This window comes from Elephas maximus, chromosome 18 (genome assembly GCF_024166365.1).
Source record: "Elephas maximus indicus isolate mEleMax1 chromosome 18, mEleMax1 primary haplotype, whole genome shotgun sequence".
NCBI lineage: Eukaryota > Metazoa > Chordata > Mammalia > Proboscidea > Elephantidae > Elephas > Elephas maximus.
In genome coordinates, this window is record NC_064836.1 from 65,248,651 (window position 1) to 65,273,163 (window position 24,513).

Consider the following 24,513-nt stretch of genomic DNA (forward strand, 5'->3'; position numbering starts at 1 on the left):
AGTCATCTGTTGTAGCCGGACACCATCTAGTTTTTCCGGTCTCAGGCTGATGTAGTCTCTGGTTAATGTGGCCCCTTCTGTCTCTTGGGCTCATAATTACCTTGTGCCTTTGGCGTTCTTCATTCTCCTTTGTTCCAGGTGGGTTGAGACCCATTGATGCATTTTAGTAGCGTTTTAAGATCCCAGACACCACTCTCCACAGTGGGATGCAGAATGTTTTCTTAATAGATTTTATTATGCCAATTGACTTAGATGTGCCCTGAAACCATGAACCTCAAACCCCCGCCCCTGCTACTCTGGACTTCAAAGCATTCGGTTTATTCAGGAAACTTCTTTGCTTTTTGTTTGGTCCAGTTGTGCTGACCTATATTCTGTATTGTGCGTTGTCTTCCCCTTCACCTAAAATAGTTCTTATTACTACCTAATTAGTGAATACCCATCTTTCCTCTCTCCTTCCCCCCTCATAACCATCAAAGAATATTTTCCTCTATGTTTAAACTATTTCTTGAGTTCTTATTGTTCTTATACAATATTTGTCCTTTTTCAACGGACTAATTTCACTCAGCATAATGCCTTCCAGATTCCTCCATGTTATGAAATGTTTCACGGATTCCTCATTGTTCTTTATCGAGGTGTATTATTCCATTGTGTGAGTATACCACAATTTATTCATCCATTCATCTGTCGATGGGCACCTTGGTTGCTTCCATCTTTTTGCTATTGTAAACAGTGCTGCAACAAACATGGGTGTGCATATATCTGTTTGTGTGAAGGCTCTTATTTCTCTAGGATATATTCCAAGGAGTGGGATTGCTGGATTGTATGGTAGTTCTATTTCTAGCTTTTTAAGGAAGTGCCAAATTGATTTCCAAAGTGGTTGTACCATTTTACATTTCCACCAGCAGTGTATGTGTTCCAGTCTCTCCACAAGCTCTCCAGCATTAATTATTATGTATTTTTTGGATTAATGCTGGCCTTGTTGGGGTGAGATGGAATCTCATTGTAGCTTTGATTTGCGTTTCTCTAATGGCTACTGATTGTGAGAATTTCCTCAAGTATCTGTTAACTACTTGAATGACTTCTTTAGTGAAGTGCCTGTCCATATCTTTTGTCCATTTTTTAATTGGGCTATTTGACTTTTTGCAGTTGAGTTTTGCAGTATCACGTAGATTTTAAAGATCAGATACTGACTGGAAATGTCATAGCTAAAAACTTTCTCCCAGTCTGTAGGAAATCTTTTTACTCTTTTGGTGAAGTCTTTGGGTGAGCATAGGTGTTTGATTTTTAGGAGCTTCCAGTTATATAGTTTTTCTTCTGCATTGTTAGTAATGTTTTGTATACTGTTTATGCCATGTATTAGGGCTTCTAATGTTGTCCCTATTTTTTCTTCCATGATCTTTATCATTTTAGATTTTATGTTTAGGTCTTTGATTCATTTTGAGTTAGTTTTTGTTCATGGTGTAAGGTATGGGTCTTGTTTCATTGTTTCATTTTTTTTTGCAGATGGATATCCAGTTATGCCAGCACCATTTGTTAAAAAGGCTCTCTTTGGGCCTTTGTCAAATATCAACTGCTCATATGTGGATGGATTTATGTCTGAATTCTCAATTCTCTTCTATTGGTCTATGAATCTATTGTTGCACTAGTACCAGGATGTTTTGACTACTGTGGCAGTATAATAGGTTCTAAAATCAGGTAGAGTGAGGCTTCCCATTTTGTTCTTTTTCAATATTGCTTTACTTATCTGGGGCCTCTTTCCCTTCCATACGAAGTTGGTGATTTGTTTCTCCATCTCATTAAAAAATGTCGTTGGAATTTGGATCTGAATTGCATTGTATCTATAGATCACTTTTGGTAGAATAGGCTTTTTTACAATGTTAAGTCTTCCTGTCCATGAGCGAGGTATGTTTTTCCACTTATGTAGGTCTCTTGATTTCTTGCAGTGGTGTCTTGTACTTTTCTTTGTATAGGTCTTTTACATCTCTAGTAAGATTTATTCTTGTGTTTTATCTTCTTGGGAGCTACTGTAAATGGTATTGATTTGGTGATTTCTGCTTTGAAGTTCTTTTTTTTTGGTGTAGAGGAATCCAACTGATTTCTGCATGTTTATCTCATATCCTGATCCTCTGCTGAACTCATGAGTATTCAGTAGTTTTCTTGAGAAGTCCTTAGGGTTTTTGTGTATAAGATCATGTCCTCTGCAGATAGAGATACTTTTACTTCTTTCTTGGCAATCTGGATTCCCTTTATTTCTTTATCTAGCCTAATTGCTCTGGCTAGGACCTACAGCTCAATGTTGAATAAGAGTGGTGATTAAGCACATCCTTCTCTGCTTCCCAATCTCAAGGGGAATGCTTTCAGACTCTTTCCACCTAGAATGATGTTGGCTGTTGGCTTTATATAAATGCCCTTCATCATGTTGAGGAATTTTCCTTCTATTTCTATTTTACTGAGAGTTTTTACCATGGATTGGTGTTGAACTTTGTCATATGCCTTTTTGGCATCAATTGATAAAATCTTATGATTCTAGTCTTTTGTTTTATTTATATAATGGATTACATTAACTGTTTTTCTAATCTTGAACCATCCCTGCATACCTGATATGAATCCCACTTGGTCATGATGAATTATTTTTTTGATATGTTGTTGAATTCTATTGGCCAGAATTTTGTTGAGGATTTTTGCATCTACATTCATGTGGGATATAGGTCTATAATTTTCTTTTCTTGTGGTGTCTTTACCTGGTTTTGGTATCAGGGATATGCTGGCTTCATAGAATGAGTTTGGGAGTGTTCCGTTCTCTTGTATGCTCCGAAAAACCTTTAGTAGTAGTGGTGTTAACTCTTCTCTGAAATTTTGGTAGAACTCTGCAGTGAAGCCTTCCAGGCCAGGGCTGTTTTTTTAATTGGGAGTTTTTTGATTACCTTTTCAATCTCTTTTTTTTTTGTTATGTGTCTATTTAGTTGTTCTACCACTGTGTTAGTTTAGGTAAGTAGGATGTTTCTAGGAATTCATACATTTCTTCTTGGCTTTCCAATTTGTTCCAGTATAATTTTTCATAGTAATATGACATGATTCTTTTAATTTCAGTTGGGTCTGTTTTAACATTGCCCATTTCACTTCTTATTCGGGTTATTTGCCTCTTCTCCTGCTTTTCTTTTGTCAGTTTGGCCAATGGTTTATCAATTTTGTTAATCTTTTCAAAGGACCAGGTTTTGGTCTTGTTAATTCTTTCAATTGTTTCTCTGTTTTCTAATTTATTCCATTATCCCTTTAAAGGATGAATTTTTATCTTTTGCAGGGAAGATTTTTTGGTGATGCCGTGTTTTTTCACTAATGGGATGGATGCTGAATCTTTTTTTTTTTTTTTGGTAGTTTTTTATATTTGAAAAAAATGGGCTGCCAATTTCAAGCAGGCCATATAGGTCCCATGGTCCATGAAGTACATCATGAACATGATATGTATTAATGCCATACTTCAGGATGTGCATCACAAACTGTTTTCAGAGAGGCAAGCACTTTATAAAAGATGTCATCAAGGAGGTAATTAATGTAAGTGGGCCATAACAGTCCCATGTTCCACAAAGCACATCACACACACAGTATATATTGATCCCATGGCCCAGGAAGTGTGTTGCAAATGGTTTTCACCCCCAAAATAATCCATTTACTTAAATATTTCCACATGCCAGTAACTGAACCTTCCCAATAACACAAAGGAAGACTTATCTTGCTGTATAGAAGAAAAGTTTAACACAATCACTCTTCCAGGAAGCAGCCCCTTCATACAAATAGCTCTCAGCACTCAAACGTGGCATAGACTAGCTTCCTTTTATTTATTTTTTTTTAGGTAATTGAGCCAATATCCACCATGATGCCAGAATGCACTAAAGTGACTCAAATGTCTGCCAATAAACATCCAGGGACAGAAAATATAGCTGGTACATATATGTCCCATTGCCTAGGTGTCTTGCTGTTCATCTGTGCCATAGAGTGAGTGTTGACTCACAGTAACCCTGCTGGACAGAGTAGAACATCCACATAGTATAACTGCCACATTGGGTTCCCAGCACTTTAATCATTGTGAAAGCAGACTGCCACATCTTTCTCCTGAAGAGCAGCTGGTGGGTTTGAACCACCAACTTTTTGGTTTGCAGCCAAGAGCTTTCACCATTGTGCCACCAGCAAGTGTCTTATTGTGGGGAAGGCAGAAGGCAGTGATTATCTTTGAGATTGAACAGTCATGTGTATAAAAAAATCTTATTAATGCACATCTTAAATTGAAATCCAGTCTTTCCCCAGGAAAGTCCCTCTCTCTTTCTTTCTCTCTCTTTGCTTTTGTTTGTCATTTTATATGCTTTGCATTTATATTTGCCGTGTATATGCTTCATCTTCCTCTGTTAACTGAATTCTTACAGGTCTATACCATATACACTCTTTCACAGTTTATTACCTCTTTACAGAATTTAATACAGTATTAAAGGCCTAGTGAATATATAACAATGTTGTTGCCTGGCAATTTTTAAATGAAAATAATTCATTTCTGGCAATCAATCAGTATATGAATTAAGTTTCCATACTAATACACTATAGGATTTACTGTTTATTTCCTCCTAAAAAAATAAAAAAAATTAAAAAAAAACTGAAAATAATGGGAGAAGTAAGCCATCATGAAAAATTATAAAGTTACTCAGGAATTAACATGGCACCTGTCCACCAAGACTGAGAGAATTGATATGGACTAAATAGAGCTATGTTCTAAATGACCCGTTATAGCCTTTCTCAACCCAAATATTCTATCAGGTAAGTCCTCCGAAAGTCATGAGAGATTATGTTTGACTTGAGAGACTTTATGCTTTTTACATGCTCATGAATTCACAGATCAATACAAATAGGGCTATTACACAAGACATAAAAAGCACTTAATGTGAAAAGACAAATCTTTCCTCGATTTCTCAGTGTTCTTGCAAACTCCTGGTCTCCTGAGCCATGAAAATTGGTATGCTAGGAAGACAGAAGATGTTTGATTCTATTTTCCCCAGAAACATTTGCTTTTCTCATGCCATGAGAATTGCAGCCATTTGTCTCCTTATTATTGCATTCAAAGGATAGTAAGAACTAAGAACTTAAGAGGGGAGAAGGACAGCTGTCTACGCTGTATAATGTCTGTTGTTGTTGGGTCCCATCAAGTAGGTTCCAACTCATAGAGGCCCTATGTAAAACAGAGCAAAAAACTGCTTGGTCCTTCAGGTCCCTCACAATTGTTGCTATGCTTGAGGCCATTGTTGCAGCCACTGTGTAATTCCATCTCATTGACAGTCTTCCTCTATTTCACTGACCCTCTACTTTACTATGCATGATGCCTTTCTCCAGGAATTGGTCCCGCTTGACAGCATGTCCAAACTACGTGAGACCAAGTCTCTCCATCCTCACTTCTAAGGAGCATTTCTGTACTTCTATCAAGATGGATTTGTTCTTCTGGAATTTCATGGTACATTCAATATATTTCACCAGCGCTGTAATCAAAAGCATCAATTCTCCTTTGGTCTTCCTTATTCATCGTCCAGCTTTCACATGCATATGAGATGATTGAAAATATCACGGCTTGGTTCAGGCCCACCTTAGTCCTCAAAGTGACATCTTTGCTTTTTAACACTTTAACAAAGTCTTTTGCAATAGATTTGCCCAATGCAAAAAGCAGTATGATTTCTTGATTGTTGCTTCCATGGACGTTGATTGTGAATCCAAGAAAATGAAATCCTTGACAACTTCAATATTTTCTCCGTTTATCATTATGTCGCTTATTGGTGCAGTGGTGAGGATTTTTGTTTTCTTTATGTTAAGGTGTAATCCATATTGAAGGCTGCAGTCAGTGATCTTCATCAATAAGCGCTTCAAGTCCTCTTTGTTTTCAGCAAGCAAGGTTATGATATCTGTATACTGCAGGTTGTTAATGAGCCTTCCTCCAATCCTGATGCCCTGGTCTTAAAATCCAGTTTCTCGGATTATTATCTCAGCATTTTTGTTGTTAGATGTCATTGAGTTGTTTCCATATCATAGCCACCCTGTGTACAACAGAAGGAAACACTGCTGGTCCTTTGCCATCCTCACAATCATTGCTGTGTTTGAGTCCATTGTTACAGCTACTGTGTCAATCCATTTCATTGAGGGTCTTCTTTTTTCACTGATCCTCTACTTCACTTGCACAAAGACTGAGAGGTAGTTGTTCCACCAGGACAAGGTGATACTGAGAGGTTTAAAATCATAAAAAGTATGCATTGGGATTGTATCCTTTCAAAATTTATTCATCTGTATACTGAGCAAATAATCCAAGAAGTCATTTGTTCCAGGCTTTTTAATCTTTCATTTATATAAACATGAAATAATCATCCTGTATTTAAAGGATTAACTTTCTACAGTGAAAATAACTAAGTTAGATACCAGCATAAATAGATTGGAGAAGAACATCACACTTGGTATTGTGTCAGAGAAAAAGAAGACCTTCAAGGAGATATACTGACACAGTGGCTGCAACTATGGGCTGAAACATACCTACTATAGTGAAGATGGCCTCAGACTTGACAACGTTTCTTTCTGAGACATGAGTTGGAGCCAATTCAAATACACCTAACAACAACATAAAAAGGTTGACTCCAGAGATGTCACTAAACTACAACTGTGGTTTCTCTCTTCTAAGCACTATGCCAAGAAGACATGAATTTAGTTTTAACCCATCTTTTGGGGCTGCATGGGTGTTGTGATTATCGTCAGAATACTTTACAACATTCTTATGTTAAAAAAAAAAAACAAAACTTGATTATGTTTGAACAAACTAACAGATTTTATAATGGAAAACAAAATGAATTTTAACAATGGCAGCAATTATATCAATTGGTAAATTTCTCAGTTTCGAATTCTGAGGATAAAGGTGTATCCAAACAAACAAGAAATTCTCTTGAGTAGATAATGAATACCAGGAATTATTTTTTAACACTTTCTTCAGATAGTTGAAGTATTTACAATGAGATGGAAAATGATTAATTCTTCTCAATAGAGTATATTGAACATTTCAGAAGTAATTCATAATATACGATTGGATTTTCTTTTTAGGGATAGTTTGAATCTGTACTGGGAGAATTCTAATGCCCAGGTAAACCTAAGATCAGGAGCTAAATAAAAGGGAGAAGAACAATTCTACTCTGTGACACATGGAGTTACCATGAGTCAGAATCTACTAGACAGCTAAGAATTTGTTTTGTTTTTGACAACTATGGAATGGGAGGAGGCGATAAAGAAAGTAGCAGCGTTGCACTGGAACGGAAGTGTCCGTATAAAGACCACATTTCTGGAGGAACCTGATTCTCCTGCATAAAGGTTTTTCAATACCTGAGCCTCAGGTAGTTTCCTTACAAACTGATGGTGATTCTCCTGGGTAATGACCTCCTCCAGCTCTCACTGACTCCTGACCCATAATGGGAATTAGTACCTAGATAGAGAAACACAAGCACAATTCCAAGAAGGCACAGCCTATGCACTGAAAGCGTTATAAGACTTTGTCAATATTTATTGGCAGAAATCTGAGAAGTGTATGTAGAGAAACATGGATTTTTAAGGATTTCAGACTAAAGCAGGCAGAATGGAAGACTTCATTTTATTAAATCTATTGATATGGGTGCGATACACTGAGAATCAGAATTTAATATGTTGGTCGAATCATCAGGAACTGGTTTAAACAGCCTATTAGGTTTGATAACTATTGATACCTGGACTCAGTGGCTCCACTCATTGATTTAGAAGTGCCATCTCAGAAATAAAGCCTAAAAACTCTGAATGCTCAGGGGAATGGAAATAAGAGACTTAGCCACTCCAGTGCTCACTGAAGCATAGTTGTTCATGGGAAATGATCAGACACACACAAATTATGGAATATTTTACGATGTCCCATATTCTAAATGATTTCAATTGCTTTGTGCTTTTTAAACATCTCAGTATCAAGAATGATAAAGAAAGACCGAATTTATTTTTTCAGATTAAAGAAAACTAAAGACACGTGACAAACAAATGCAATATGTGATTCCTGATTGGATTCAGGATTAAAAAAAAAAAAAGTAAAATAAACTCTAAATGACTTTATCGAGACAGTTGGTAAATTTTCACTATAAACTGTAATTATGTAATTGTATTAATATTAAAGATTCTGAATTTGCAAATTTTTGTTACATGCATAAGAGAATGTTCTTGTTCTCAGAAGATATAAGCTGAAATATTTATGGTTAAAAACTCAGGATGTCTTCAGCTTACTCTGAAATAGTTCAGCAAAGTTTATAGTACTAGAACCTCCCTCTTGGTTTTCTTTGTTGGAGTGCTCCACAATCAGCCAGAGGACTATCCTGGCTCTTCTCTTTATTGTTCTCCCAGAGGATGTTATTTGTACTTGCCAAAGTTATGCTGTATTACAGACCTAATGGGAGTTATTGAATATTGACTTTGAAGTGACCCTAAACCCTGGAGATCCAAAACAACACTGGTGGGGCTCTGACCTGAGTAAGGACTTAGAAAGTCAGCTGTCAAATGGGGATTTTTCCCAAGTCGTCTCACAGTGGGTCCAGTGGAGCTGTGAAATTTCACCTTTACTTCCTTAGTTGCAGTGTGAATAAAAATAATTATTAACTGGCAGGAGACCCATTTTAATTCCCTCTCACGTAAATTAACAGCTAATATTGTTTAAGAAAAAAGGCAGGGGGGGTGGAATGGAGGCCCCTGCAACTGTCCTCTCACCCTACAAACATAATAAACAAAAATAAATAATACATTTCCTGGAATATTTTAGAGATCAGTGCTGTCATCAAACTCTGGAAAGATGTAAGAGTGGCAATTCTTATCACACGTATTTACATCTGATTGGCTAGTGCAAAAGCCAGATTGTCTGTGGAGAAAGAACACCAATGACGACCAACTTTATTAGGTGCTGATGCTGACCATGAACCAATCATAACTGCATTCCTGGATTTGTTATTATTCCTGGAAAGAGTCCTCATAGCCCTTCACACCTGCCATGCCTTTTTTGGACTGAAAGAATGTTTTTTTTTTTCCCCATACTTATCAGTAAAGATAATCAAACTTAGTTTGTCTTCAAAATTTTACTATTTGTCTAAAGTCTATGTAAACTCTCCTGCATTTTCTTACATTCTAGACCGGAGGGATTTGAATGATACCCTACAGAGCATCATGCTAGGCCATTGAATTGGTGACGTGGTGGTTTCGCACAATGAACCAAGTGTAGAAAGAATGGGAAACACTATGAAAAATTTTAGGTAAACCCTGTCAAATCTTCTGCAGGTCTAGTGGTAGGGGGGCATGGATGAGCATCGCCTGAAATACATGTTAATATACATATTATTGGTATTCTCTAGAATTTATGGTTTGCTTGGTATTTTTTTTTTAAAGGGTCCTAGATGATGCATTTCTGTTATGTTTCCAGGTATTGTTTCCCTCAGTTTGAATATTTGATAAGAACTCACCTGACATAACAGCATATAGTAACATGAAACCTTTATTTAAATCATTCAGAATACAACAGCAAGAGAAAGAGAATACAGGCAAGCATTAGGAGTCTGAGAAATAGTTAAATAACTCAAACTCCCTATAACCCTATTTTTGTTCACATCTGGGCTGAGTCTCTATCTTGAACTCCCAAGATCTGTGTAAGGAAGACCCTTGGCTTTGGAAGAGTTCTGAGGAGCTGTCGGTTGCAGACCTTTAAGGACTATTTAACCCACTGCCTTCAAGTCGATTTCGACTCATAGCGATTCTGTAGGACAGAGTAGAACTCCCCCATTGGGTTTCCAAGGAACAGCTGGTGGATTTGAACTGCCCGCCTTCTGGTGGGCTGCTAAGCTCTTAACCACTGTGCTACCAGTGCTCCAAGAATTAGTTAGGCAGAGGTAAAAGAGTTTTAATAATAATAAAACCTTAATAATAATAATCAAGCCAAATTTGTCACACTGGTTAGGCCAGTTGCAAACCATCATTTTGTGTAGATTGCTTACTCATTCATTCATTCATTATCTATTTATGTCTAAGCCTTACCCCAGGAATGTTGACAGACTTCAGTATTTTGTTCTAACCTATTTTTCCTGCGCCTTCTATTCCTTTCTTTAAGGTTTTCTCTTTCATAATACAGTGCTGGATTTGTTTTGCTAATATTTCCTTTGGTAATATTTTCCCATATTTGAGATCTTTATACAAGTGATTACATTATGTTATGGTATTAAAATTACCATCTTAATGGTGATGATTCTCAAGTTTACATAAAAAGTCTTTCCCCCTCCCCCCCACCCAATGTCCAGGCTCTTATGTATAATTGCTTACTGGGTATCTCCAGTAAGTACTCAGACAACTTTTAAAATTCAAAATTTTCACAAAAGTATTAATCTAGTCTGTGGGTGGTGCAAATGGTTAACATGTTTGGCTGTTAATAGAAAGGTTGGAGGTTTGAGTCCACTCACAGGCACCTGAGGAGAAAGGCCTGGTGATTTTCTTCTGAAAAATTTACTGTTCAAAACCCTATGGAGCACAGTAATACTCTGACACATATAGGGTGGCCATGAGTTGGAATCAGCTTAACAGCTACTGAGCAAACTGAGTTATTAGTCATCTCCACTAAGGAGCTCTGGTGGTACAACAGTTAAGTGCTTGGCTGCTAACTGAAAGGTTGGTAGTTTGAACCCCCTAGCAACTCCCCAGGAGAAAAGAGCTGGCTATCTGCTCATGTAAAGATTTTAGCCTACAAAACACTACGGGGTCAATTTTACTCTGTCCTGTAGGGTTGTTATGAGTCAGAATTGACTTGAAGGCACACAACACCAACAACAACCAATTAAGTTATCCTCTTTCTATTTCCCTTATTTTAGTGAATAGGACCAAGATAGACTTAGAAGCTCATGTAGTAAAACTAGGTGTAATCCTCAATTTCTCTTTTTTATTTGCTCCAACCCAATCTATGATTTACATCTGAATTCCCATTTAATTCAGTTAAGCTCCTTGGGTGCCTGGTAATTTAATGAGACAAAGTCTAAGATGAGCTCTAGTAACTTGGGGGATTTTATTTTCTTCAGGATGCAAAAAAGACAGATGAAGGAAGGCACTACTCTGCCTTAAGCCTGTCTCTAATTTGTTTTTTATTTTTTTAATAAAGATATTTTTCTTTTTATAGAAAAGCATTTCATACTATTCACCAACTGAAGATTCTTCCACAAACTAGCATGAAATATGGTAGAGAGCTAATGAGAATAGCTAAATTCAGCAGTTTAAATAAGAGGAATCAGTAAATGTTGCACAAATTTGGATTTGTTTTTGTCCTCAGAGTTCCTAGTCTATTGTGATCTTCTACCAAATGTGACACTGTGACATTAAGAGTAATGCTGAAGTCCTCCCTTCTAGCTGTCATTAATAAAGAAAATGAAATCTAACATTTTAAATAGAGGTTGAGAGACAGATAATGGAAATAAAAAGAAAATCATTTTAAGATAATAAAGCATTTGTACATCCACACATTATGATATCAAAACCTACTGTCGTTGAGTCAATTATGACTCATAGAGACCCTATATACTACATTCAGTAATCAAAAAGGGGACAAACTAGTATTTATATAGCAACATGGGTGAATATTAAAAGCATTATGCAAAAAAGAGTGAAACACAAATACCTACTTACTCTGTGTTTCTATTTAAAGAACATTCTAGTAAAGGTAAAACTAAAGAGACAGAAACCAGATCAATGATGAGAGTGGCATGACAGGGCTGACTGTAAAGGGGTCTGGGAAACTCTTTGATGATGAAAATGTTTTATATTTGATTATGGTTGTTATTGTTTGTCAAAATTCATCAAGTTTTACAACTAAAACGGGCAAATTTGCTGTATATAAATTATATTTCAATAAACACAATTTTTTAAAAAAGCTAGTAATAATCACATTCTGTCATTGGTAACCCATTCTTTGAGCTAAGGAAGAGAGATTTCTGGAAACCTATTTAAATAGGTATATACATGTATATTAGAAAGCAAAAGAATTCAAGGTTTTACTCGTTTAAACCATATAAATCCACTGCAGTTTCCTAATTTTCTTGATTTTAATCCCCTGCAACAGAAATCTCAAGACATCTTGATTTAACCTCCTAGAGATATCTGTTAAATATGACCAATTATTTTCTTCCCACACTGTGTTTATACGGTTTAACCAGACCATCATCTCTCACCTAGCTTACTTCAAACGTCTCCTGACATTCTTTCTGTCTCCATTATTTCTCACCTTCGCTTTGTTCTTCATACATGGAATCAGAGTTTGATTTTCTAGAACACAAATATCAACATGACGTCTCCCATTGCTTTTAGATGAAGTCTAAATTCCTTAACAATTAGAGTCAATTGAATAATCTTTATCATTCCTTGCAACGAACAGCATCTTAGCCAGTTTCAACTATTTGTAGTTCTTAAAATATGACATATGATTCTTCCCATGCCACAAGCTCTTTTGTCTCTGCCTACATAATTCTTAGAATTTAGATTCACTTATCATCTCACTTCTTTCAGAAAATCTTTTCTGGTGTCTCCAACATAGTGATAGGAATACCTCCACATGTGTGCATACAGCCATTATCCTTGCTTCCATCCAAGCGTGCATCACGATATTTTATAAATATTATCTATGCCTCCACGAAATATAAACCTCATAAGGTCAGGGTTCATGTTTGTACTTTTTAATGCATGGCCCGTGTTAAGTCCTCAATAATTTTTAACTGAATGAATGAATAATTAAATACATTGAATTGTTTTTAGTGTTTGTACAATTGAATACCGGCAATTAAGAAATTAGTATCGTCTCTGCAGGTACAACTTCAGAAAAAAAAAAAATTCCTGTAAAGAAATGATGTTGCTTATGTGAAGAAATTACAAGATAAGTATTAAACATAAGTATTAAAAGACATTTGCTTAATATGTTCTTCTACTTCATAAATTTTTGAACTCACTCAAACATGAAACATTTTAAAACTTAAATGTTTCTTGGTTAACAGCCAACATTAAGGTACATGCAGAAACAGTGTGGCCTGTATTTTTGGACATTTATCCTGGCTAGGGTGCAATCAGTTCATCTACTTTAAATGCCACAACATGCGCTGAAACAGAAAAAGATTCCCAGGAGAAGTTATCTTGCTGTCAGTGATGTTTAGCTCTGGTCCTAATCCTCGCTAAACCAGTTATTCGAATTAACATTTCAAACAGAGATCCCAAAGGATAGGCTCAAAGTACAATCTACTTTTCTTCAAAAAGGAAGCCCTTTATGATTCCCTAAAAATAAACTTTTTATTTTCCTGAATGTTCCTTTAAAATATTGTACTTTTTTTTTTTAAACAAATAAGTGAACTTAGCCTGTAGCTTCATATATTACATATGCAGTGAGCTGAGTTTTAGAATCGTTGGGTCTAAACTGATTAACAGGTCCAATTTAATTTCACCAAGAAATTTGTTACAAAAAATAACTTTGGCTGAATGTTAAACTGTAATTGCTTTTTTTAATTGTATATAAAACATACTTGGTAAAATTATACCACCTAATTACAGGTTCTTAGTAATTAAGTTTTTTTTCAAAATTGTAACCGTAATACAATGCCTAATTAAGAATTTGTGAAAACAGCTGCTGTCAAAGTTATAAAATAAAACTATTTTTTTTACTTGCATAACAATAACTTAACAATTAGTGAAACACACTTGACACTTGTTAAACTTAAATGAATAAGGTAAGATTTCTTCTCTATATTAAAAGACTCTATTATGAGAAATTAAGAACAAATTAAAATATTTTAGACAAAGAAACAGTTTATTATGATATGTGTTATTATCATTGCTACTTGTTGAGTCAAATCCGACTCATGGCAACCCCATGTGTGTTAGAGTAGAACTGTGCCTCATAAAGTTTTCAAAGCTGTGACCTTTCTGTAGTAAATCGTCTTCTGAGGCACTTCTGGGTAATTTAGAAGCACGAACCTTTTGGCTAGGAGTTGAGTGCTTAATTGTTTACACCATAAACGTATTTCCAGTATTTAAATGGGCATAAATTAGTCACATAAGAAAGCTTATTCTATCTAGTTATTTGTGAAAGAGAGAGGCAAGGCACGTGGTTTACTGTGTGTAGTAGTTTACTAGGGCTGCCGTAACAATATTCTACCACTTGGAAGTCTTATGAAAACATACATTTAGTGTTTCACAGTTCTGAATTCAGAATGTCAGCAGGGTTACGATCTCTCCAAAGACTCTAAAGAAAGATTTTTTCATATCGTTCCAGGTTTTTCTTGGTGTTCCTTGGCTTTTAGTGCTTCTTCACATAGCAGTCTTTCCCTGTCTGTGTCTCTGTGTCTCTTCTCTTGTACAAAAATACCATTCAGGTAAGTTAGGACCTACCCTACTCTTGTATAACGTCATGATAGCTGATTACATCTTCAAAGAGCCTATTTATAAACAAGATCACTTTCACAGGCAAGGGGGTTAGGACGTCAATATTATCTTCTTTGGGGATAAAATTCAATACATAATACTGAGCAAGAGTGAAACTCAGTAGGAATATCTATATTAGGGGAGCTAAGGGGCCATAAGGAAACCCTGGTGGTATAGTGGTTAAGAACTATATGGCTACTAACCAAAACTTCGGCAGTTTGAATCCACTAGGCACTCCTTGGAAACCCTACGGGGGAGTTCTACTCTGTCCTATAGGGTTTCTGTGAGTCAGAATTGACTTAATGGCATTGAGTTGTTTTGGTTTAAAAGGCCATGAAGTCACGAGAATGGAGTGCTTGAAATATCTTTTGAAGTTTTTTTTTTTTTTTTTAATGTTTATTTATCTTGACCTTGAGGAGCTGGCCCTTATTTGATGAGCAGGCCCTTATGATTCTGCATGCTGATGGACATAAAGTGATGCAGTTTTAATTAAAAGTACATTTTTTAAAAAGCTGTACTAAGAATGTATTTATGGTCCAGGCTATTGGTTGCAATTATTAAGATTTTTTTAAATTCTTTTATGTTGACATTATAATAAGCTGTAATAATTAGAGTGTACTTTTCTACACACTATATATAGTCAAGTTTCTTTTTATTAAAAAGTATAAAAGGTCTTTTAACTAACAGTTTTTGCAAAAAAAAGAAAGAACAGTAACTATAGATTCCCAGATAGTTTCTCAAAAACTCAAAATTGTATTAGATAAGGAAGGAAGAGAAGAAGGAAGGGAGAGAGGGGAAGAAGGAAGGGAGAGAGGGGAAGAAGGAAGGGAGAAAGGGGAAAAGGAAGAAAAGATGGTACAAGGTAACCAATGATACTCTTCGCATAAAAAAAAAAAAAGAGAGAAGGTAAATTAGCCTTTAGTGAATAAGATATAAATTGAGGCATAATAGATATAATCACAGCTATACAGTCACCCTGTTGTTAGGTGACACAGACCCCATGCACAACAGAAGGAAACACTGCCCAGCCCTGCATCATCCTCACAATGGTTGCTATGTTTGAGCCCATTGTTGCAGCCACTGTGTCAGTCCATCTTACTGAAGGTCTTCCTTTTTTTTGCTGACCGTCTACTTTACCAAGCATAATGTCCTTCTCCAGGGGACTGGTCCGTCCTAATAACATGTCCAAATAAGTAAGTCTCTCCATCTGCATTCTAAGGAGTATCCTGGCTGTACTTCTTCCAAGAAAGATTTGTACGTCCTTCTGACAGTCTATGGTGTATTCAGTATTCTTCACCAACACCATAATCCAAGGGTATCAATTCTTCATTTTTTCTTGTTCATTGTCTAGCTTTCACATGCGTATGAGTTGATCGAAAATACTATGGCTTGGGTAAGGTGCACCTTAGTCCTCAAAGTGACATCTTTGCTTTGTAAAACACTTCAAAGAGATCTTTCGCAGCAGATTTTCCTAATGCCGTAAATTGTCTGATTTCTTGGCTTTACTTCCATGGACATTGATTGTGGATCCATGTCAGGTGAAATCCTCGACAACTTCAATATTTTCTGTTTACCATGATCTTTCTTATTGGTCGGGTTGTGAGGATTTTGGTTTTCTTTATGTTAAGGTATAATCTACACTGAAGTCTGTTATGTTTAATCTTCATCAGTAAGTGCTCCCAGTCCTCTTCACTTTCAACAAGCAAAGTTGTGTCATCTGAATAAAGCAGGTTGTTAGTGAGTCTTCCATCTGTTGAAACATCTCAGTTTGTGTTCCATCAATTTCTGAACCTTTCGTTTTTGCCAAATCCTTAAGTGCAACTTGCACTTCCTCCTTCAGTGCCATCAGTTTTTGATCATATGCTATCTCCTGAAATGGTTGTACATCGACCAATTATTTTTGGTACAGTGACTGTCTGTATTCCTTCCATCTTCTTTTGATTCTTCCCATGTCATTAAATTTTTTGCCCATAGAATCCTTCAATACTGCAACTTGTGGCTTCAATTTTTTCTTCAGTTCTTTCAGGTTGAGAAATGTTGAGCATGTTCTTCCCTCTTGGGTTTCTAATGCCAGGTCTTTGCAGGTTACATTATAATACTTTACTTTTTATGTAAGAAGCAGTCTCACCATCCTTGCTTCTAAGGAGCACTCTGGTTCTACTTCTTCTAAGATGAATTTGTTCGTTCTTTTGGCAGTCCTTGGTATATGCAATATTCTTCACCAACACCACAATTCAAAGGCGTCAATTCTTCTTCCGTCTTCCTTATTCATTGTCCAGCTTTCACATGCATATGATGTGATTGAAAATACCATGGCTTGGGTCAGGTGCACCTTATTCTTCACGGTGACATCTTCAACACTTTAAAGAGGTTCTTTGCAGCAGATTTACCCAATGCAATGCTTCTCTTGATTTCTTGACTGCTGTTTTCATGGCTGCTGATTGTGGCTCCAAGTAAAATGAAATCCTTGACAACTGCAATCTTTTCTCCTTTTATCATGATGTTGCTCATTGGTCCAGTTGTAAGGATTTTTGTTTTCTTTTCTTTATGTTGAGGTGTAAGCCATACTGAAGGCTGTAGTCTTTGATCTTCATTAGTAAGTGCTTCAAGTCCTCTTCACTTTCAGCAACCAAGGTTGTGTCATCTGCATAACGCAGGTTGTTAATGAGTCTTCCTCCAATCCTGATGCCCCATTCTTCTTCATATAGTCCAGCGTCTCTGATTATTTGCTTTGCATTCAGATTGAATAGGTATGGTGAAAGAACCCTGACGCATACCTTTCCTGACTTCAAACCGATCAGTATCCCCTTGTTCTGTCCGAACAACCGCCTCTCGATCTATGTAAAGGCTCCTCGTGAGCACAATTAAGTGTTCTGGAATTCCCATTCTTCGCAATGTTACCCATAGTTTGTCATGAACCACACAGTTGAATGCCTTTGCATAGTCAATAAAACACAGGTGAACATCCTTCTGGTATTCTCTGCTTTTAGTCAGGATCTATCTAACATCAGCAGTGATATCCCTGGCTCCATGTCTTCTGAAACCAGCCTGAATTTCTGGCAGTTCCTTGTCGATATACCATTGCAGCCGTTTTTGAATGATCTTCAGAAAATTTTGCTTCTGTGTGATATTAATGATATTGTTCTATAATTTCCACATTCAGTTGGATCACCTTTCTTGGAATAGGCATAAATATGGATCTCTTCCAGTCAGTTGGCCAGGAAGCTGTCTTCCATATTTCTTGGCATAGATGAGGGAGCACCTCCAGCACTGCATCTGTTTGTTGAAACATCTCAATTGATATTCCTTCAATTCCTGGAGCCTTGTTTTTCACCAATGCCTTCAGAGCAGCTTGGGCTTCATCCTTCAGTACCATCGGTTCCTGATCATATGGCACCTTTTGAAATGGTTGAACATCAACTAATTCTTTTTGGTATAATGACTCTGTGTATTCCTTCCATCTTCTTTTGATGTTTCCTGTATTATTTAATATTTTCGCACAGAATCCTTCACTATTGCTACTGGAGGCTTGAATTTTTTTCATTTCTTTCAACTTGAGAAACGCCAAGCATGTTCTTCCCTTTTGGTTTTACATCTCCAGCTCTTTGCACATGTTATTATAATACTTTACTTTGTCTTCTGAGCCACCCCTTGAAATCTTCTGTTCAGTTCTTTTACTTCATCAGTTCTTCCTTTCACATTAGCTGCTCGATGTTTGAGAGCAAGTTTCAGAGTCTTCTCTGACATCCATTTTGGTCTTTTCTTTCCTTCTTGTCTTTTCAATGGCCTCTTGCTTTTTTTATGTATGATGTCCTTGATGTCATTCCACAACTCCTCTGGTCTTCGGTCACTAGTGTTCAATGCGTCAAATCTATTCTTCAAATTGTCTCTAAGTTCAGGTGGGATACACTCAAGGTCATATTTTTGCTCCCGTGTACTTGCTTTGATTTTCTTTAGTTTCAGCTTGAACTTGCATATGAGCAGTTGATGGTCTGTTCCACAGGCGCCTCCCGACCTTGTTCTGACTGATGATATTGAGCTTTTACGTCGTCTCTTTCCACAGATGTAATCAATTTGATTTCTGTGTGTTCCATCTGGTGAGGTCTATGTTTATAGTCACTGTTTATGTTGGTGACAGAAGGTACTTGCAATGAAGAAGTCGTTGGTCTTGCAAAATTCTATCATTCGATCTCCAGCATTGTTTCTATTACCAGGGCCATATTTTCCAGCTACTGTTCCTTCTTCTTTGTTTCCAACTTTCACATTCCAAGCGCCAGGAATTTTCAATGCATTGATTGTATGTTCGATCAATTTCAGACTGCAGCAGCTGATAAAAATCTTCTATTTCTTCATCTTTAGCCCTAGTGGTTGGTGCATAAATTTAAATAATAGCCTTATTAACTGGCCTTCCTTATAGGCATACGGATATTATCCTGTCATTGACAGTGTTGTACTTCAGGATAGATATTGAAACATTCTTTTTGACGATGAATGCACCACCATTCTTCTTCAAGTTGTCATTTGCAGAATAGAAGACTATATGACTGTCCTATTCAGAATGCCAATATACCAGTCCCTTTCAGCTCACTAATGCCTAGGATATCGATGTTTATGCATTTCATTTCATTTTTGACAATTTCCAATTTTCCTAGATTCATACTTGGTACATTCCAGGTTCCAATTATTAATGGATATTTGCAGCTGTTTCTTCTCATTTAGAGTCATGCCACATCAGCAAATGAAGGTCTTGAAAGTTTTACTCCATCCACGTCATTAAGGTCGACTCCACTTTGAGGAGGCAGCTCTTCCCCAGTCATCTTTTGAGTGCCTTCCAACCTGGGGGGCTCATCTTCCAGCACTATATCAGACAATGTTCTGCTGCTATTCTTAAGGTTTTCACTGGCTAACGCTTTTCAGAAGCAGACCATCGGCTCCTTCTTCCTAGGCTTAGTGTGGAAGTTTAGCTGAAACCTGTCCTCCATGGGTGAACCTGCTGGTATCTGAATACTGGTGGCATAACTTCCAGCATCACAGCAACATGCAAGCCCCCACAGTACGACAAACTGACAGACACGTGGGGGTTCCACAGATATAGTGGATTTAATTCTTGTGTATTCCATCTGACAAGATCCACGTGTATTGTCACCTTTTTTGTTGTTGAAAAAATGTATTTACAATAAATAAGCCATTTGTCTTGGCAAAATTTTATCATGCCATTTCTGGCATCATTTCTATTACCAAGGCCGTGTTTTCCAGCTACTGATGCTTCTGTTTCCACCTTTAGCATTCAAATCATCAGTAATTATCAACGCCTCTTGATTGCATGTTTATTCAATTTCAGACTGGAGAAGTTGTTAAAAACCTTTAATGTCTTCATCTTTGGTATTAGTGATTGGTGTATAAATTTGAATAATAGTTGTATTGACTGGTATAGGCTTATGGATATTATGTTATCACTGGCAGCATGGTACTTCAAGATAGATCTTGAAATGTTCATTTTGAAAATTAAATAAATGCTCTTCCTCTTTAATTTTTCATTCCCAGCAAAGTAGATCATGTGATTTTCCAATTCAAAATTACCAATTTTTCTTGAAGCATACTTTGTATTTTCCTCATTCAAATTACTAGTAGGTGTTGTGGTTGTTTTTTTTTTCTCAATTTAAGTTATGCCACGTCAGCAAATGAAGGTTCCGAAGGCTACATTGAGGAGACAGGTTTTCCCCATTCTTATTTTGAGTGCCTTCCAACCTGAGGAGTTTATCTTGTGGCACTGTATCAGGCAATGTTCTGCTGCTATCCATGAGGTTTTCACTAGCCAATTTTTTTCAGAGATAGAACTCCAGGTCCTTCTTCCCAGTCTGTCTTAATATGGAAGTTCTGCCCAAATCTGTCCACAATGGGTTTCTTAGCCATCTAGTGCTGCCATAACAGAAACACCACAGGTGGATGGCTTTAAAAAAGAGAAATTTATTTTCTCCCAGTCTAGTAGGTTACAAGCCCAAATTCACGGCATTGCCTCCAGGGGAAGACTCTCTCTCTCTCTCTGTTGGCTCTGGAGGAAGGTCCTTGTCCTCAATCTTCCCCTGGTCAAGGAGCTTCTCAAGCTCAAGGACCCCATGTCCAAAGGACTCATTCTGTTCTTGGTGCTGCTTTCTTGGTGGTATGAGGTCCTGCACTCTCTGCTTGCTTCCCTTTTCTTTTATCTCTTGAGCGATAGAAGGTCATACAGGCCACACCCCAGGGAAACTCCCTTTACTTTGGATCAGGGATGTGGCCTGAGCAAGGTGTTACATCCCACCCTAATCCTTTTAACGACAGGAAGAGATTATGATTTATAACACTCAGGAAAATCACAAAATGGAGGACAATCACACATGGCTTAACCAAGTTGACACATATTTTGGGCACAGTTCAATCAAATATACTGGGTGACCCTGCTGGTATTTAAAATATGAGTACCATATTTTCCAACATCACAGCAACAGGCAAGCCACCACAGTATGACAAACTAACAGATGATTGGTGGGCAGTTACCTTAGTTATAAAAAGGATAATTTAATATCAAAATTTCACTGTGAAAAGAGTGAATCTGTTAATACATTTAATGACAAATCAGAGGAAGCTACTCTTGCCCAGTGTTCAAACAGTCCCTTGGCTAATCAAAGGCAAAATCAGGTCAGAGGTAAATAATAACAAATCTCTTTATTGTTTTTATTAAAAATTTGAAGATAGATTCTTAGACCAATTTTTAAAATATATTTTACTGAGGTAAAATTCACATAACATATAATTAACTATTTTAAAATGTACAATCCAATGACATTTAGTACATTGATAATGTGTAGCCACCACTTCTTTCAAGTTCCAAACCATTTTTCTCACCACGTATCTATTAAGATGTTTCTCCTTATCCTACACTCCCCCCAGCCCTTGTCAACCACCAATCTGCATTGTTCTTATGGGTTTACCTTTTCTGGACATTTCATATACATGAAATCAACAATATGTGACCTTTCAAGTCTGGTTTCTTTCACTTAACATTATATTTTAAAGGTCAATCCATGCTGTAAAATACATCAGCACTTCAGCCTTTTTATGTCTGAATAATACTCAATTGTACGTATAACCACAATTTGTTTATTCATGCATCTGTCAATGGACATTTGTGCGTTTTTCCCCTTTGACTATTGTGAATAGTGCTACTACATCCATGTCTGTACATGTATCTGTTTGAGTATCTGTTTTCAGTTATTTTGGTAGACATCCAGAATTGGAATTTCTGGGTCTTAGGGTAATTTTATGTTTTAATTTTTTTGATGAGCCGTCAAACTATTTTCCACAGTGACTTAACAATTTTACATCCCCCCAGCAATGCAAAACTGTGTCAATTTCTCTACATCCTCTACAACACTTGTTATTTTCAGATCTTAATGGATGTGCAGTTATACCTCATTGTTGTTTTGACTTGTATTTTCCCAATGACTAAATTATATTGAGCATCTTTTCATGTTCTTGTTGCTTATTTGTATATTTTCTTTGGAAAAATATCTATTTAATTTTTTGTCTATTTTTTAATTGGTCTGTTTACCTTTTTATTGTTGAATTGTGAGAGTTCTTTACATATTCTACATACTAGACTCTTAACAGTTGCATGATTCACAAATATTTTTCTCCCATCCTGTAGGTTTATTTTTACTTTCTTCATAATATCCTCTGATGCACATTTTTAATCATAATGAAGTCCAATTTGTCTACAATTTATCTATTGTATTTGCGCTTCTAGAGTCATAGCCAAGAATCCACTTCCAATTCCAAGTTCACGAATGGAGTTTTATGTTAGCTCTTATATTTAGATTATTGACCCATTTTGAGTTAACTTTTGTATATGGTTTGAGATAGGGGTCAAATGTCATCCTTTTGTACGTAAATACTCTGTTTACATAGCACCATTTGTTGAAGAGACTATTCTTTTAAATTAAATGATATTGGCACCCTTGTTAAAAAAAATTGGCCATATGTGTATGGGTTTAGTTCTGGATTCTTAATTTTATTTTATTGACCTATATGTCTATTTTTATGCCAGTACAACATTATTATAATTAGATTTGTAGTAACTTTTAAAACTTGGAAGTGTGATTCCTTCAATTTTGTTCAAAGATATTTTTGGTTCTTTGTGAACTCTTGTAATTCCATGTGATTTTGAAGATTATTATTTCTTCAAAACAGGCAGTTGGAATTTTAATAGGGATAGCATTAAATCTGTATGTCATTTTGCATAGTATTCACGTCCTAATAATATTTTCTTACAATCCATAAACATGGAATATATTTCTATTTATTCTGTTGGATGGTATTATAAATAACGTTATTTTCTTAATTTCCACTTTGAATTATTCATTCCTAAAAAAAAAAAAAAATTTTTTTTTTTTATCGTATAGAAACTCAGATCATTTTTTTTGTATTGATCTGATACTCTGCAAGTTTGCTGAATTCATGTATTCATTATAATAGCTTCTTCTGAATTATTTGGGGTTGTCTGTATAAAGGATTGGAAACCCTGGTGGCATAGTGGTTAAGAGCTATGGCTGCTAACCAAAAGGTTGGCAGTTCGAATCTACCAGGCACTCCTTAGAAACTCTATGGGCCAGTTTTACTCTGTCCTATAGGGTTGCTATGAGTCAGAATAGACTCGATGGCAGTGGGTTTGCTTTTTTTTTTTTTTAAATGTATATAAAGGATCATGTCATCTGAGAGTATAGTGTTACTTCTTCCTTTCCAGTTTGTGTTTCCTGATTTTTTTTTTTGTGCCGAATTTTTATGACTAGAACTTCCTCTACAATGTTGAATAGAAGTGGTAAGACATGCATCTTTTCTTGTTCTTGATCATGGTTGGGGAAAGCTTTCTGTCTTTTATTGAGTATGATTTTAACCCTGGGCTAAGAACTGTATTAATCTGGTGATATTAACCATCTAAACGTGTTTTTCTTAAGCCTTAGTATGTATTAGAATAACTGGAGTTTTCACTAGATTCAGATCCCTGGACTTTAAGAACAGTTTGTGATTCAGTGGAAAATGGGATGTCTGAGAATTTGATTTTCTAGCCAGTCTCCTCCAAATTCTAACTTTAGAACTATTAATCCAAATCCTATATATCAGTTTAATTTGGTGTTTTATCACCAAGCATCCTTTGAATTCCATTTAGCTCACTCACTCACAGGAAAAAAAAAAATTCGTCAGTTGCTATGAATACCAGGTTCTCTTGGCTTCTACAGTTTTTACCAGAAAAAAAAAAAAAGTCAGTTAGCATTCTGGTTTTATACATCAATTTTTTAGAGTTTTATTAACTTGAGTTATCTGTAATAGTATTCAAATATGGGGTCTAAACAGAACAGTTTTTTTTAGGCTGAATGATTATAATAAATTGTATAAAATAATGATTACCAACTCCAAAAAGCATGCTGTCTCTTAGCTGCCCTCTCCGTGTGGTACCCCAACCAATAAAAATCCCCAATTGCAAGCCAATATTCCTAAGTAGCATTTCTATTCATAATAGTGGCAGGGGTAAAACAAAGACATTCTTATAAACCAGAGATATTATTAAACCTAATCACATTTAACATTTTGGGACCATGGCCAGTTCAGCAATATAAGAAATCTCATATATTTGTCACTTTCTTTTCCTTTTTTTTTCCCTTACTCAGAAAACACATCAACAGATCCACTTAAAGATGTACAAAATGTATGATCTGACTAAATTATGTTTTTTTCTGACATATTTGAAGACTAGTCAATAAGTAGATGGAATTATTTTACAAGTTTTGTATGAAATCTTTTGTTTCATTTCTCACACCATGAATCCTTACTTAGATTTTCTAAGCCTGGCAGGTGATGTCACAAACATGAAGGCAAAGAGTGATGTTAAAACAAGTATGGAGCTAATTAAATATTTAAATTTTATACCTGAAATTATTTTTTTTTGCAACATTCTTTTAGATTTAAATACATTCTTTAGATTTTTTT